Source organism: Sinocyclocheilus anshuiensis, unplaced genomic scaffold (assembly GCF_001515605.1).
Source record: "Sinocyclocheilus anshuiensis isolate Anshui unplaced genomic scaffold, SAMN03320099.WGS_v1.1 scaffold1961, whole genome shotgun sequence".
Lineage (NCBI taxonomy): Eukaryota > Metazoa > Chordata > Actinopteri > Cypriniformes > Cyprinidae > Sinocyclocheilus > Sinocyclocheilus anshuiensis.
The window spans coordinates 29,136-45,121 of NW_015540090.1; the positions used below are offsets into that span (position 1 = coordinate 29,136).

Consider the following 15,986-nt stretch of genomic DNA (forward strand, 5'->3'; position numbering starts at 1 on the left):
TATATATATGTACATGTATATGTATATGTGTGTGGCTGTACATACACATATGTAGTTGTTTTTTGGTGTTTGGCTTAGTGTTATGTTAGAATCATTATTATACTGATACCTTTTGTTCTTTTAATATTTTGAATTGTTTTTAGCTTTATTTTATTTTATTTTTTCATTTAAATGTTTAGTTTTGAAACGTTGTTGTATGCATTTGTAATTTTTATTTAATTTATTTTCTTATATATATATATATACACACAGTGGGTACGGAAAGTATTCAGACCCCCTTCAATTTTTCACTCTTTGTTATATTGCAGCCATTTGCTAAAATCATTTAAGTTAATTTTTTTTCCTCATTAATGTACACACAGCACCCCATATTGACAGAAAAACACAGAATCGTTGACATTTTTGCAGATTTATTAAAAAAGAAAAACTGAAATTGAAATTGAAATTGAATAGATATTGACCAAAATTGATCATTTTGCCAAGTTGAGGGTGAGAGAAGCATTAGAAAGACGTTCAAACACCGGTTTTAAGGAAGCCACATGCTCATGCCAGCTCATGGAATAAATGACTAAATCATCTAGATATGCATTGCAATATGGTTCATCAGCCAACACTATATTTACAAGACGCTGAAATGTCGCAGGTGCGTTTCTGAGACTGAAAGCCATGGCCGTGTACTGTAGAAGGGTGTCTGGAGTTACAAAAGCTGAAATTTCAGAAGCTTCCATTTCAGTGGAACTTGCCAGTAACCTTTTAATATGTCTAGCTTACTGGCGAAATGTGCAGAACCTACATTATCAACACAGTCCTCCATACGCGGTAACGGATAGCTGTCTGGCACAGTAACTGCATTCACTTTTCTATAATCTGTGCAGAACTTGAACGTTCCATCCGGTTTGGGAACAAGGAGACAAGGAGAACTCCAGGGACTACAACTAGGCTTGGTTAGACCATTCTCCAACAAGTAACTCACCTTCTGATGCATAACAGTTCTCTTAACTGCATTCAAGCGATAAGCATGCTGCTTTATAGGGCGAGCACCATCCACATTAATATCATGCTGTAAAGCATTTGTTTGATTAGGCACATCACTAAACAGACAGTTAAAATCGGAGATTAACTTAACAATATCCGATTTCTGGTCAGCAGGCAAATGCCTAAGATAAGAATTTAGATATTTGAATATCTCAGAATTTGCTAACCTCACGCACTGCTGAGGAGTGTTGCGAAGGACCACACCATGGTCGGGGAAGTCGTGGCCTAATGGTTAGAGAGTCGGACTCGTAATCCAAAGGTTGCGGGTTCGAGTCTCGTACCGGCAGGGATTGTAGGTGGGGGGAGTGAATGTACAGCGCTCTCTCCACCTTCAATACCACGACTGAGGTGCACCGAACCCCCAACTGCTCCCCGGGCGCCGCAGCATAAATGGCTGCCCACTGCTCCGGGTGTGTGTTCACGGTGTGTGTGTTCACTGCTGTGTGTGTGCACTAAGGATGGGTTAAATGCAGAGCACTAATTCCTAGTATGGGTAACCATACTTGGCCACACGTCACTCACACCATCCCCGTCAGCACTCGAAATGTCAGAAGATGGCTCCAACTCCGCGACTATGGCAACAGAAGTAACGGCGGGCTCTGTATTCTGTAACAAAACTTTTTTCATTGGCTTTTGCCTAGCATGGTAAGATTTTAACATTTATGTGACACACACGAGTTTGACGTTTCCTGTCAGGCATAAGAATCATATAATCAGTTTCACTTATTTTCTTTTTTATAACAGAGACCGAAGAATCAAGCAGAGAGTGATGAACCTGACACAGGTAAAAGTACAAGAACTTCATCACCAGGCATAAAAGAGTGCGCAACAGCCTTCTGGTCATACTTGCGCTTCATGCCTTTCTGCGAACTGGCCAGAGACTCTTTAGCTAGTGTACACGCAGGGTGTAAATGATCATGAGATTTACTAACATAATCCAATAAGTTTGTTTTCATACTTGACTCAATAGCCAGCATCTGTTCTTTTAGAACTGTTAGAGGTCCTCTTACCTGATGTCCGAATACAAGTTCGGCCGGACTAAAGCCCAGAGGTTCTTGGACAGTCTCTCTCGCAGCAAACAGAACCAAAGGGACTCCCTCATCCCAATCCCTAGCTGTGTCCAGGCAGTACTTTCTAAGCATAGACTTGAGCGTTTGATGAAAACGCTCAAGCCCACGCTGACTCTCGGGACGATATGCGGTTGAGACACGGTGAGTAATTGCGAGTGACTGTAGTACCTATTTAAAAAGTTTCGACAAAAAGTTTGTTCCTTGATCACTTTGTATTACCTTAGGCAGGCCGAATGTGGAAAAGAATTTCACCAATGCCTTAATGATGACGGGAGCGGTAATTTTTCTCAGTGGAATTGCTTCCAGAAATCTAGTAGCCACACACATCATCATTAACAAAAATGTGTTATCCGATTTTGTTTTAGGCAACGGGCCCACACAGTCCACAATTATGTGTTCAAATGGCTCCCTGATTACTGGTTTACCACATCCTTCTTCAATCCTGGCCAAAGGAAGTGTCTTACAATTCTGCTGTACGTTTTTGTAATTCCAAGGTGACCAGCCAGCTGATGATCATGTGCAAAACATAAAACATGTTGTCGATAAGGAGACGGGACAACAACTTGGTATACAGCATTCCCCTCAAAATCATTTTCCGTATTTGAACACCATTTCCTCATAAATAAATCATTGTCAACAAAATAAGCACATTTCATGTCCTTAACCATGTCAGTAGAAACAGCAAAATCAAAAGTAGTAACAAGAGACTTGTCCTCCTTCTGCGCAGCGACAACTCTCTCTCGTGACACGGGTAACTTTAAATTACACTGGTACTCTCCGGATTGATTACTTGTTGCTTTAACGATACAACAGTATCCATGGTTTTCTCCCCAGCAAAGAGAGGAGAGAAAAACGAGTCAAACAACTCAACCACATTACCCAACTGGCGCGACTGAGCACGAGTAGCAGCACATGCAGGGAAAACATCAGGGTAAGTATCAGACAGATCTGAGTGACAGCATACATCTGGATTATCAACAACTTCTAAAACAGGCATTACCTTTCCTCCTGCCAGGTCATTGCCAAGAATAAAATCAACGCCTTTCACAGGAAGTGACGGACACACAGCCACTCTCACAAATCCCATACATAAATCACTCTCTAAATAGATACGATGTAGCGGTGCTTTTATACAGCTCATCTCAATGCCTTGTACAATTACACTTGAGCCACAAAAGGTGTCATCCGACAACGGTAATTTATCTGCAACAATAAAGGATTGCAAAGCACCAGTGTCTCTGAGCATTTTTATCTCTACCTGGTCCTCACGATTGCCAGATAAGGAAATTAACCCCTTCAAAATAAAAGGTCGATAGCTGTCATCAAATTTTTGCTCATCAAGTGCAGAAACAGGAGTTTTCAGAGTTTTCATGAACCCTACACTTTTATTTTGTGATTGTTTTCTTTTCAAAGCTAGACAATCAGCTATGACATGTCCCTGTATATGACAATAAAACATTTGAGTTCTTCATGAGCGTAAGATGGTCTGGGTTTGGAACGTCTGGCCTGTATATGAGGAGTGACAGGGTGGGTCTTCTCTGAACGCGCAGGTGCAAAGACATTTCCCCTTCAGGAACTCGAGCTGCGTCGAAGCGCTACAGGAATGCCTCCAGCGTGAACACGCTCTGAATCACATGTGTAATAAGTCCAATGGATGGGCGAGACGTCACGGGCGGGGTGACGTAGCGACCAGGAAGTATAAAAGCACGTGCGGTGTAGACAAACATACGGCGAGAGCGGGCAGCATCTCAGGCTACATTTCAGGTGGGTATACACACAGTTTGTGTGTTGTCTGCTTGGGAGCAAAACACGCAGAGTCAGCTCTCGAGGGAGCGTTTGTCACTGCGTATGTTTTGCTCTCCGAGGGCATTTCTCGCGGCGCCGGCCCTGCTTTCGCCGAGGCGGAGCGGCGGCTGTGCTCGTGGGGTTCGCATATGGATCCGATGGAGGGAATGTAGACGGGCGAGTCCCTATCTTCTTTCTCACCTACCAGATCTAGAGCTCTCTCGAGGTTCGGAAGCCCGCCCTGCGGTTCTTCCCCCAGAGAGAGGGCTCGACACTCTGCCTTTCTTTCTCCGAGGAGGTGGACGTGGAGGACGTCGATGAGCTGTTTTACAGTCGCACAAGCATTATGTCTATATTATTATGAGCAGCATTTACTAGGGAGCGAAGCTCGCGCAGTCAGCTCTCGGAAATAAGGGGCTGATTGTGCTTCTCCCCACTGAACGCTCCGCTCCCGCCATTTGCGAGCTCGTGGTTCGGTCCCACTATTGCTGAGGCACGGCGGCGATACAGATCGCGGGGATCGCACATGGATCTAGCGGATGGGTTGGAGATGGCTCGTCCTTTCTCCGCCTGCACTCCCTAGATCCAGCGCTCTCTCTCGAGGCTCGCAAAATTAAGTATTTAGCTGACTATGAGAAGTTAGATATACAGAGGCTCTTGGGATAAAAATTTCTCGAGTAAGAGCACGTGTTTACCTCTCTTGTTGAGGCGGTCAGCAGGGACTGCTGGGCAGGAGCACTCCCAACCTACCATGTTCCAGCTCCTCATTCTTGGGGTATCACTTCTTGTACTCCGCAGAGTCTAGAGTCAGAGTGGCACTCCCAGGCCGAAGGCTTCTAGCGGAAGGCGGTTCTGCGGACCCCTCAATGCCCTCAGGAGATTGGTCTGCCAACCCTGCCGGTGTTCCAGGGTGCGGCGGTCTCCGGCGAGCGCTTATCTCAGTTACTGCCCAAAAACGTAGCGGTGCTAAGAGGCTCGCAACCTCCACGTAGGTCTCTAGAGCAGCTAGTACGCCTGTCCCCTGCCAGTTCGCCGCTTCTGGGCACCGAGCTAGCTGCTCTAAGTGCACCAGAGGCCAGTCTCATGAGACTGGTTCCCTTAGTATGTCACCTGGCGGTGTGGGAGCCCCTGCCAAGCGTGCCTCCTTGGGTCCTGCCCTGAGCAGGCTCTGGTTCTATCAGTCGAGTCTTCCTAGCAGATGACACGGGGTCTGAGGACCGTCATTTTTAGAGAAGACTTCAGCTATGAGGGTCCTGATGCTATGGCTCAGGACCTCAGAGGGCAGGCCCCTCTGGGGAAGAGCAGTGCACACCGCATCACATGGTGCCTGTCTCTCCTCAGTGCCCTCAGGAGATCAGTCTGCCAACCCAACCCTGCCGGTGTTCCAGGGTGCAGCGGTCTCCGGCAAGACGTAGCGTAGTCCCCTGCCGGTTCGCCACTTCAGGGCACCGAGCTAGCCGCTCTGATTACACCAGAGGTCAGTCTCAAGAGACTGATTCCCTTAGTAGACTAACGTGAATCAGTGGGTCCTGCACACTGTAGAGTGAGTCTATAGAATTCAGTTCTCCTCTGCCTCAGTTTAAACAGGGTCATCCCCACTATGGTGGGTCCCGAGCAGGCTCTGGTCATGGAACAGAAGTAGTTACTCTTTTGAGGAAGGAGGCCATCGAGGTGGTCCCTCTTCACGTAGCAGAGTCCGGGTTCTACAGTCGGTATTTCACCATTCCGAGGCGTCCTATTTTAGATCTGCATCATTTGAACCACTCAGTCAGGCGACTGAAGTTCAGCACGCTTGCACTCAAACAAGTCGTGTCTTGTCAGAGGACTGGTTTGGCATTATCGATCTAAAATATGCACATGTCTCCATCCTTCCTCATCACAGGAAGTTCCTGAGGTTTGCTTTTGGGGGCAAAAGCTTACCAACACAGAGTTCTTCCTTTGGACTTGCACTCTCACCGCACACTTTCACGACTCAACCACATAGACGATCGGTTGATATTAGCTCAATCAGAGCGTATGGCGGTTCGACATCGAGATGTCATTCTCGCTCACACGAAAGAGCTGGGCTTAAGACTTAACGCCAATAAAAGTGTGCTTTCTCCAGTACAGAGAACCACTTATCTGTGCGTGTCGTGTCTCAGATCAAGTCCGAGGACTGGTTTGGTACGATCGATCTAAAATATGCACATGTCTCCCTCCTTGCACTCTCACCCCACACTTTCACAACTCAACCACATCGACGGTTGGTTGATATTAGCTCAATCAGAGTGGATGGCGGTTCGACATCGAGATGTCGTTCTCGCTCACACGAGAGAGCTGTGGTTAAGACTTAATGCCAATAAAAGTGTGCTTTCTCCAGAACAGAGAACCACTTATCTGGGCGTGGTGTGGGATTCGACCACGATGCAGGCACGTATGTCTCCTGCTCGGATCGAGTTGATCCTCACCGCAGTCGCGAGAGTGAGAGAAGGTAGGTCACTCACTGTCAAGCAGTTCCAGGCCCCTACAGTGGTGGCTTAAGACCAAGGGGTTCTCCCCGAGGGGAAACCCGCTTCGCATGCTTAAGGTCACGTGGCGGTGCCTACATGCCTTAGACATGTGAAGGAAACCTTGGTTCTTATCTCAGGGCCTGGTGCTGGGAGCTTCTGGTCGCTGCATATGCTAGCGACGGAGGCATCTCTCACCGGTTGGGAGCGGTCATGAGTGGCCGCTCGGCCCGCGGCCTGTGGAGAGGCCACCATCTCACGTGGCGCATGAGTTGACTGGAGATGCTGGCCGTGTTTCTAGCTTTGAAACACTTCCTCCCAGGCCTAAGAGATCGCTATGTGTTGGTGTGTACCGAAAACACAGCAGTGGTCTCTTATATATGTGGGGGCAGACATTCTGTCGAGGCAGGGGCCGAGGCCCGGGGAATAGATGCCTCACCCCAAGGGGTGAAGCGGACTTGGAGAGTCTTTGGCCAGGCTCAGGTGGACTTGTTTGCGACGCAGATGATATCACACGGTCCCCTATAGATGGGAATGGAATAGGCCCCGCCTACTTTAGCCACTCCTGGCTCCCTTTTCTCTCGCATTAGTTGTGCTCTTCCACACTAGGCAGGGATTTGCACGTCTGGTGGCGTGGGCATTCTCATTCCCGTAGCGTTTTGACGCAGCTCGAGTTCCAGAAGGGGAATGTCTCCAGGTTACGCATGCGTCTCAGGGCCATACTTCCGGCATCCCTGCCAGCGCTTGCTTCACTCCTAGATGCTGACGCCGGTTTCACTGCACGTGCTTTTATACATCCTGGTTGCTACGTCACCCCGCCCATGATGTCTCGCCCATCCTGATTACACATGTGATTCAGAGCGTGGTCACGCTGGAGGCATTCCCGTAGCGTTTCGATGCAGCGTTTCGTTCCCTTCGGGGAACCATGGTTACATGCATAACCTGGAGACGTTTTGTAGGTTAAAACAAACTCATCCGCTAAAACAGCTGCATGCGACAACGAAGTCACCTTCTGTTCATTAAGGTAAACCACAACTCGCTCAGAAAAAAACATTTTTAGATTCCTCTAATAAAACAAGCTCTCGTAACGAGTCAAAATCAGTCACTTTACTCGCTGTGCGCCATTTGTCAAATAAAATTCCTTTCTCTCTTGCAAACTCGACAAATGTCTAGGTGGAAGTTTTCTTATGTCCTCTAAATTTCTGTCTATAAGCCTCTGGAACAAGCTCATAAGCTCGGAGAATGGCAGATTTAACACTCTCAAATTTCAAACTCTCCTCTAATGACAAAGTAGAGCAAACCTCTTGTGCCTTGCCAAACAGCTTGCATTGCAGAAGTAATGACCAAACCTCCTGAGGCCAATGAAGAGAAGTAGCTATGCACTCAAATGCACAAAAATACGAATCTAATTCTGATTCTCGAAATTGAGGTACTAAAGAGATGTGCTTACTCATGTCAAATGTGCTCTGGGATGGATCAGTCAGCAGGGAGACATCAGAGGCATGAATCGGGCTTGACTGCGCAGCTGAACTGGAAGCAACCTTCATTGCCTCCAGATCAAGCTGTCGCAATTTTACCTCCTTATCAGCCTCAATCTCAAGCTTGCATATTTCCAAATGCAGAGTTAGTTCAGCCCGATGTGCTTGGGCTTTCTCTTGTGCCTCGTACTGCAAGCAGGTTATGCTGACTTTCAGTCGCGTGTCCTCTCTGGAACCAGAGGAAACCGGTGAGAGAGGATCAAAGGTTAGCAGGCCGGCCTTCGCATTGGCCATCACCTCCGCGTCGGCATCAGCTCTACCACTCAGCCGATCCTCCCCAGCCCCGAGACTGAGATGCACCACAGCAATGTCACCCAGGCCTAAACTTCCACCAATCTCATCCCCAGCATTTGACAGAGAACATTTAACTCACACAAACTCTGCAAGACTTTACTCTTTATTTCTGCCTTCTTTTTATTCTGTTTATTTACAACAATCTGATAGTGGTCCGCTATCAGCAATAAATCTTGCTTCTCACACAAACAAAGTAGGAGCGCAAGAGACAGAGCGTTCACGCTGGCATCCTTTTAAAGTGTAGCGGGATATCTTGATTCGCAGCGAGGGCGGCAACGTCACACAAGTTGATAATGATTGACATCTGCCCGGACGAATGACAGTCCAAAGGGGTGAGCCTAAGAGATGAACAGAGATAGAGGGAGAGAGCAAAACATACAGGCACATCCATAGGGCCGTAACAGCCTGTGATAACATCGCTTGTGGGGTAATAGAGGAAGCAGAACAGGCTACAAATGAGATCAGATACACATCTCTCCGGTTGCACATTTGGTGGGCCTGTTCGTGGAGAATAGCTGAAGGTGGGCCATAGTAGATTCCCTCAAGGTCAGGAATCACTTCAAGGCACAAAAACAAAGCATCCATGCCTAAAGGCCTTGAGACTTGCAGAGAATGAAAAACAAGTTTGTCATCTATACTGTGTATGAAAATGCTACTCTTCTTCAAAGCAAAATACCTACCCCTCTGTGGTGATAACATAGAATATTGTGGCAGCTTTAGAGGATAACACTTCAAGTTGACATGCAGATATATGGGTCTTATGAATGGCAAGTAGATTATGAAAAGCTCAATGATCACCTGTAGATTATTTTAATACCTCAAAGAAGTTTTGTTTGCAGAGAGACACTCACTGCCTGATTTTCTAGAAGTTAATCACAGAAAAAAAGCAAATATGGGAAATATACAATAATGTTGTAAATAGTGTGACTTTTTCATGGCGTTTAGCCAGAGATACCAGAAAAAAAGGTACAAAGTGATATAAAATAACTGAATCCATAAATATTGTCTCCCTTTAATATGATATCAAAATAAAGGGTGCCAATTTGTATTAGAAGTCATATATAGGCAAAAGTGTTGGGCAGTAACGCATTACTTAGTAACACGTTACTGTAATTTTATTTATTTTTTAGTAACAGAGTAATTTAACACGTTATAATTTTCAAAATAGTAATTAGAGTATAGTTACAAGCCGAGGTCTCTATACGTTACTGCCATGTTACATTGCTGACAGAATGCAGTGTTTTATAATCTAGAGATTGTAAAAAGGATGTAGCACACGCACTGTCGAGTCAAGTGCCAATGGATTAGAGACCTGCTCTCCCGTGAGACCCGACACAACAGAGTGCGGCGTGGGACAAGATGGGCGAGTGCTGGTGCGGGCGGGTAGACACTCGTGTGTGTGCAGGATGCGGGAGAATAAAATGATTCACGGGACTGCTGCAAAATAGAAATATCTAAACAGAAAATATCTAAAACAAATAAATTGTTATTCATCTATTGCACAAAACCAACATGAACTAATATAAAATATAAGAGTTTCTATTTTTCTAGTGTTTGCAGCGTTGAGCAATGCAGTGCTGAAATTTGCGTGCTCACGAATCCTCTCATTATAACACAAGAATTGTAGACATTATTAAAGATTCATTATGAATATATTTATTGTGTCATAACAGAGATTTGTGAGATTGCGATGAACTGAGATGTCTTTTAGAGATTATAAATGCAGCGCTCTTTGCTGGCATTCTGCCATGCCAAACCATGCACGCAGCAGCCGCTTGCTTTAGTTAAAAATAACAGTGTTCTGTGGATGTTGATGCTTTAATAACAAATATTTATCTGGAGCGTGCATGCTGGGATTTCATAAATTTCATGGAGAAAAAAGTAACTTAACTAGTAATGTAACTAATTACTAATTACTTTTGAAATAAAATAATCAGAACAGTAACGTGATTACTTTTAAAAAGGAGTAATAAGTCATTAGTAATTTTATTACATTTTCAGAGTAACTTGCCCAAAACTGATAGGCAAACAAGATGTTTAAATTGAATGTACTATAAATTTGGAGAGTCAAATTCATGTTAGGTCAGTATTATGGCAGAATTTACATCAGAAAGATAAAACATTTTAAGTGAGAAATTGAAAAGCTCAAAGCAGGGGAAGGATACAAGAAGATTTCCAAGTCAGAGAGTGATCTCAGCTAAAGGGTATTAGAGAGGCTGGGCATATACTAAAAAGCTATTGTCTGGACATGCATGCAGAGACCATGAAGCCAGCTGAATGAAAGTTTTATTTGAAGAGACCAAAATCTAGCTTTTGGACATCAGACTAAATGGCCTGTTTGGTAAGACAAACACTACTCATCAGAAGCACAATATCCCTGCCGTGAAGCATGGTGGTTGCAGAATTATGCTGTGTGGATACTTCTCTGTAACTTGGGAAAAGATTTGATCTCTGACCCCAAATGTAAAGCTGAAGCTACACAGGTATGGCTAATTATAATAATGTTAAAGGGATAGTTCACCCAAAAAATCTCACCCACCTCACCCACATCAAATACGGTAAATGGAAGCTCATCTGTACTTGTGTGAAATGCAAGATCAAAGCCCATTGGTTGTTGTGCATCAAACAAGCGCATTTCAGCTTCTGTTTCCGTAAAACGGTTTTGTTCATTCAGTGTTAATTTTGACAGGCATTTTTGAATTAGTCTTAGTCTTTATCTTGAGACGAAAATGCTTAATAGTCTTAGTCACATTTTAGTCATTTGAGTCTTTCATAGTTTTAGTCGACAAAAAGTCATTGCATTTTTGTCAACTTTTAGTCAAACTGCAGTTACCAACATTTATTTTGGTAGCTATTTTATATGTAGTCTTCAAACAAAAATAGTCATTAATTCTTCTCTCTTTAGACCAAATCAATTAAACTTATAAGAAATTTGAATCAAGGATTGAATTTGGAAAAAACCTGAATAAGTGATGACAATTTTCATTGTCATCATTTCAAAACGCAATGTCCGAACTGTTCGAACTGTCCTGAGCGGCGGCACGTCCTCCTGAGCGCGTTCTCAACAGCAGGCACGTGAGGCGTCTTCTTCTTGCTTTATGGCGGATCGCAGACTTATAAGTGCATTACCGCCACCTATCTCTCAAATGGACCATTGACACTCTATCTACAATCTCAGTTAGGAGTGTCAATGGTCCACTTGAGAGATAGGTGGCGGTAATGCACTTATAAGTCTGCGATCCGCCATAAAGCAAGAAGAAGACGCCTCACGTGCCTGCTGTTGAGAACGCGCTCAGGAGGACGTGCCGCCGCTCAGGACAGTTCGAACAGTTCGGACATTGCGTGAATCAGAGGTAAAAAATGATATAAATACTGTAAATACTATAAGACTGACAGACTGCAACGGTTTGTGTTAAAAATCTTTGTTTGTGTTCTACTGAAGAAACAAAGTCACCTACATCTTGGATGCCCTGGGGGTAAGCAGATAAACATCAAATTTTTTATTTTTGGGTGAACTATCCCTTTAAGGCAGTCGCACACCGGACGACATGTGCAGCCCCGCACCGCACCACATCTTTAAAATTCCCACACATTGTTTTCCATGACTGAATGCACACCGGCGGCGCCACCAGCGCCGCCGGTGTTCTGTCCGCGGATCCCAGCTGCGACTCCGGGTGCTGTTCATATTCCTGCCGCGCCACAGAGTGCTTCAGCGCCACTCACATAATTTTCCATTAAATTACATTATATTTGTCCCAAATTATTTTTAATGTACATAATGACTTCTTCCTAGGTTGGAAGATTGTGTATTATTGTGCATTTTTCAGCAAAAAGTTTTGTTTTCTGTGGCTCTAATAAATTCCGTGGTTCGTTGTGCTATAGATCGCAATTTCTCATCCCGTTTGCTGTTTTTTCGATCCCCGAACTTTAAACTCATTGACACCACTTGTCTTGCTCATTCTTGAAGTTAAGTTTTGACTGTTTGGGGAATAGATGAAATGGTCCGCGGGGCACCACTGTGCTTCTCGTCTGATGTGCGACCGGAACAAAACAGCACAGCGAGAGTGACTGATATTACCAAAATAAAACAGCTAAATTTAAGTCAAATGCAAATCCTCATTACAAATGCATCATCACACAATATCTGCACTTCAGCAGGCAAAACGTACAGACACTCCCCTCCCATCTCACAAAACCAACAAATGTAATGTGTTTAAGACAACACATCGTGACAGCACTGACACAAAACAAATTAGCGACAGACACTTCATGACAAACAAGCAGTGTTTACAATAAATAATATTATTATTGGCTCACAGCGGGCGGAACTTGTCATAAAGTTAGTGATAACAAGGCCCGCCAATTTAGAGGAAAGATATGATTGCTCAGTTTTTCGGTCATTTAAGATCACGCTCCCATTGATTTACTATTGCTTGGCTCTCTGTAATTTCACAGCTGGACCACCAATCACAGAGCCGCAAACGCTAGGTGGAAACATTCAAATATGGAGAAAATGGGCAGTGTACATAAGTCCATTCACTGAATATGCAGATTTGAAGAGGTTTTCTTTTTACAGAAGTTGTATTTATTTTATTTAGATTATGTTTGTCAAATTATGAATTGCTTAAATCAAATTAGTAATAATTATTTTTTAATAAAAATATTATATTTTAAAAACATTTATTTAAAAATTGTAAATATTGTTTTTACAATAAGTTAGTCCCTCTCTGAGGGCCTAGAGGGCCCTAACGGTTCCCCACTGATATAATGTATAATTTTTTTAAAAAGAAGCAGAATAAGACAATAAGACAAATATGAAAGAGATACAAATTAAACTCATTTTCAGATACAGTAGGTTTACTTAACATATTTAACATCTTTTGTTGGTTAACATTATGACACAGATAGGTACTTAATTAGGAATGCTGTCCCTTTAAGACGGAAGGCATACATGTAATACTGACACACGTTCAGTTTTCACCCACCTGTTTACGTTCACTTAATCCATAACCGACTGTATTCACGTGAGATACTCTACACGATAGACATTTGGACCGCTGTGTGTATTTGAGCACTGAGAACTGATCGCGCGCTCTATATGAGAACTGAATAAGTTGGAGCGTGTGCGAGAGAGAGCACTTCTATGGCCCTGTCCCAAATGGAACACTTCATGTGCACTTGCAGTCCTACGGACTTACAATGGCCGCCGCATGCTCGTGTCCGTTAAGTCCACAAGACCGTAGGATGTCCCATTTGTCATTTTAGCGTTCAGAAGGGTGCTCGCGAGCGCCCCCTTTGCGGCCGTTATGCGCCCTCGATCCGCACTTCTTCCAAACCCGCACTGGGGCGAGCTCTGCAGCAAACTTCTACCTGACAGTCAAAAGATCGCGAGGGGCCTCTAACGGGAAGATCGCGAGGGTTTAGGGTGCCATTTGGGACAGGACCTGTCAGCATGATTCCGCCTATCCCGCCTTCACTAACTTTAAGTTAATCAACAACGAATTGTGACTCCCGGGAAAAACGCGACGCCTGGTCACCTTATCCCTACCCCTTCGGGTGCTGAGGCCAATGTTTCAGGTCACTAGTTCGCATTTTGGAAGCCTATATATCCATCCACTGCGACTGCCATACTGAGACTAGATATGCAAACGCCCCTTATCCGATTGCAATCCAATGACGCACATTTTGAAGGACAAGACAGTAGCATATAGGATGTATTTTGAATGTCCGGTAGTCCTCAAATAACATTATAGTCCCATCTCGTCTTGTAAATGAAGGCATACATTTCTTCATAGTTTTTATCATCAGATATTAGTTTTAGCTCATCAACGTCTCGTCTTAGTCACAGGAAAAATGTTTGTAAATTAATATTTTTCGTCATCGTCTTCATTGACGAAATTAACACTGTGTTCATTTTTTTTAGTCTGCACATTTGTGATAATAATCAACAATGACATTTTGTTGCCCACATTGTGAAGAGCTTCATACTTTTTGAAACTTTCTGAAATGCACAAAAAAAAAATTCTGAATCACAGATGCATAATTATTTTATAGCATAAAAAATCATACAAGCAATATAAGATGCATAATTATTTTATAGCATAGAAAAGCATATAAGCAACATAAGCACAAATTATGCTGGTCTATGTCTGTATTTATCGATCCAGTGCTCTCTTGCACTGATGGCTGCAACATTTCAACAGAATATCTGCTTTACTGCTTTACTTTTTGCACACTCCCTGAGTTAGGCCAAGTAAATGAACAAATAATCTGTGGAGGTCTCAATCATTGCCCTTGAAGTGAAGTTGTTAGCTTGTGTAAAATAAGTAGTTTTATTTATAACACTATAACTGAGCTCAAGGTCACTCTACAGCAATGGTCATACTGTATGAACCATTACATTATACAATGCATTACAAATTCACAAACCATGCAATATTACCATCGCACAAAACATCATATATGTACGGTGGCCGAGAGAGCTCAACACACTGCAATTCATAGTTTTCACGTGACGTCACACCCTTACAGGAATGCCCTCATGGAGGGCAAAACAAGGCTTTCCTCCACTGACCGCCAGTTATTTTTATGAGGTTTGCATTAAGTAATAGTATACACCTTATTGATGATGCATACTTTGTACAGGTAAGCAGATGAACCCAGAATATAAGCAGAATGTGCAAAGTTTCACATTAAATGTTTTCCCATAGAAAACCATTATAAAGAAGACTCTTAACCCTTTAGCGCATTGCGTTCATATTCCGAGCTTATTTGCTAGCCTGCATGAGGCACTCATCATCAATAAGGTGTGTACTGAATTTGATCTTTTAATATCACTGTTTTAAAGGCACTTTAAGTGTTTTCACATTACACGTTTTAGAATGTACTGCTGTTTTTAGTGATTGTAATATTGCGGTGGGTGCTTTATATGGATTGCTAATGGCCAACGCAACCAAATACAGAAACGCGCTGCAAATATGCTTATACATTATACATTACCTGAAAGCCAGTCCAAAGGCTGAATTACACAATACATTTTCAGATCATCTGCATAAAGCCACTAATGGAACATAACACATGTTGCTTCTTTTGTGACCGGGGGGATAACACATACAGTATGACAGACAATTATCAAGTGTCAATCACTAGCAACCATCTAAAAATCGCTTCACTTGAGCCGCCCATGAGAAATTATTAACTTTTTATAGTTTTCCTTGCTCCATCACACAAAAGGCAACAATATTGTGGATATTTTCTAGTAATATGCGTGAAATCAGTCCAATAGCGAAGTGAGACATCACGAGTGATGTAAGCAACCAGGAAGCATAAAGGCGCATCCGGCAAGCGCGCATGTTAGCTTCTGCGGAAGCGAGCACCTGCAGGGATGCAGGGAGACGCAGCGTCTCGTTCCCTTCGGGGAACCATGGTTACATACGTAACCTCGAGATGTTCCCCTTCAGGAACTCGAGCTGCATCAAACGCTTTCGGAATGAGAATACCCACTGCGCCATACGAGCAAGTTGCTGTCTGGTGTGTATCTGGCGAGCACATCAAGACGAAAGGACTTGGGACCCTGGAATAGATGACAGGTCCAGACTGTAGAAACGAATGAATGTGTGCGGAGAGGACCAGCCTGCCGCAGCACAAACATCCTGAAGGGCCACGCCCACTGACAAGGCCTTGGAGGCCGCCATACCCCTGGTCGAGTGCGCTCTGACCCCCATGGGTGACTGGAGGCCAGAGGATTCATGGGCCAGTGTGATGGCCTCGATACCCCA

The 15,986-nt window shown here is 43.9% G+C and overlaps 1 protein-coding gene across 1 annotated transcript in view; it reads right to left on the bottom strand.

The window, feature by feature from the left end:
• Positions 1–15,986, bottom strand: part of LOC107687202 (sarcoglycan, delta (dystrophin-associated glycoprotein)) — a 181,811-nt gene that overhangs the window by 22,216 nt on the left and 143,609 nt on the right. The gene's annotated exons all lie outside the window — the stretch shown is intronic.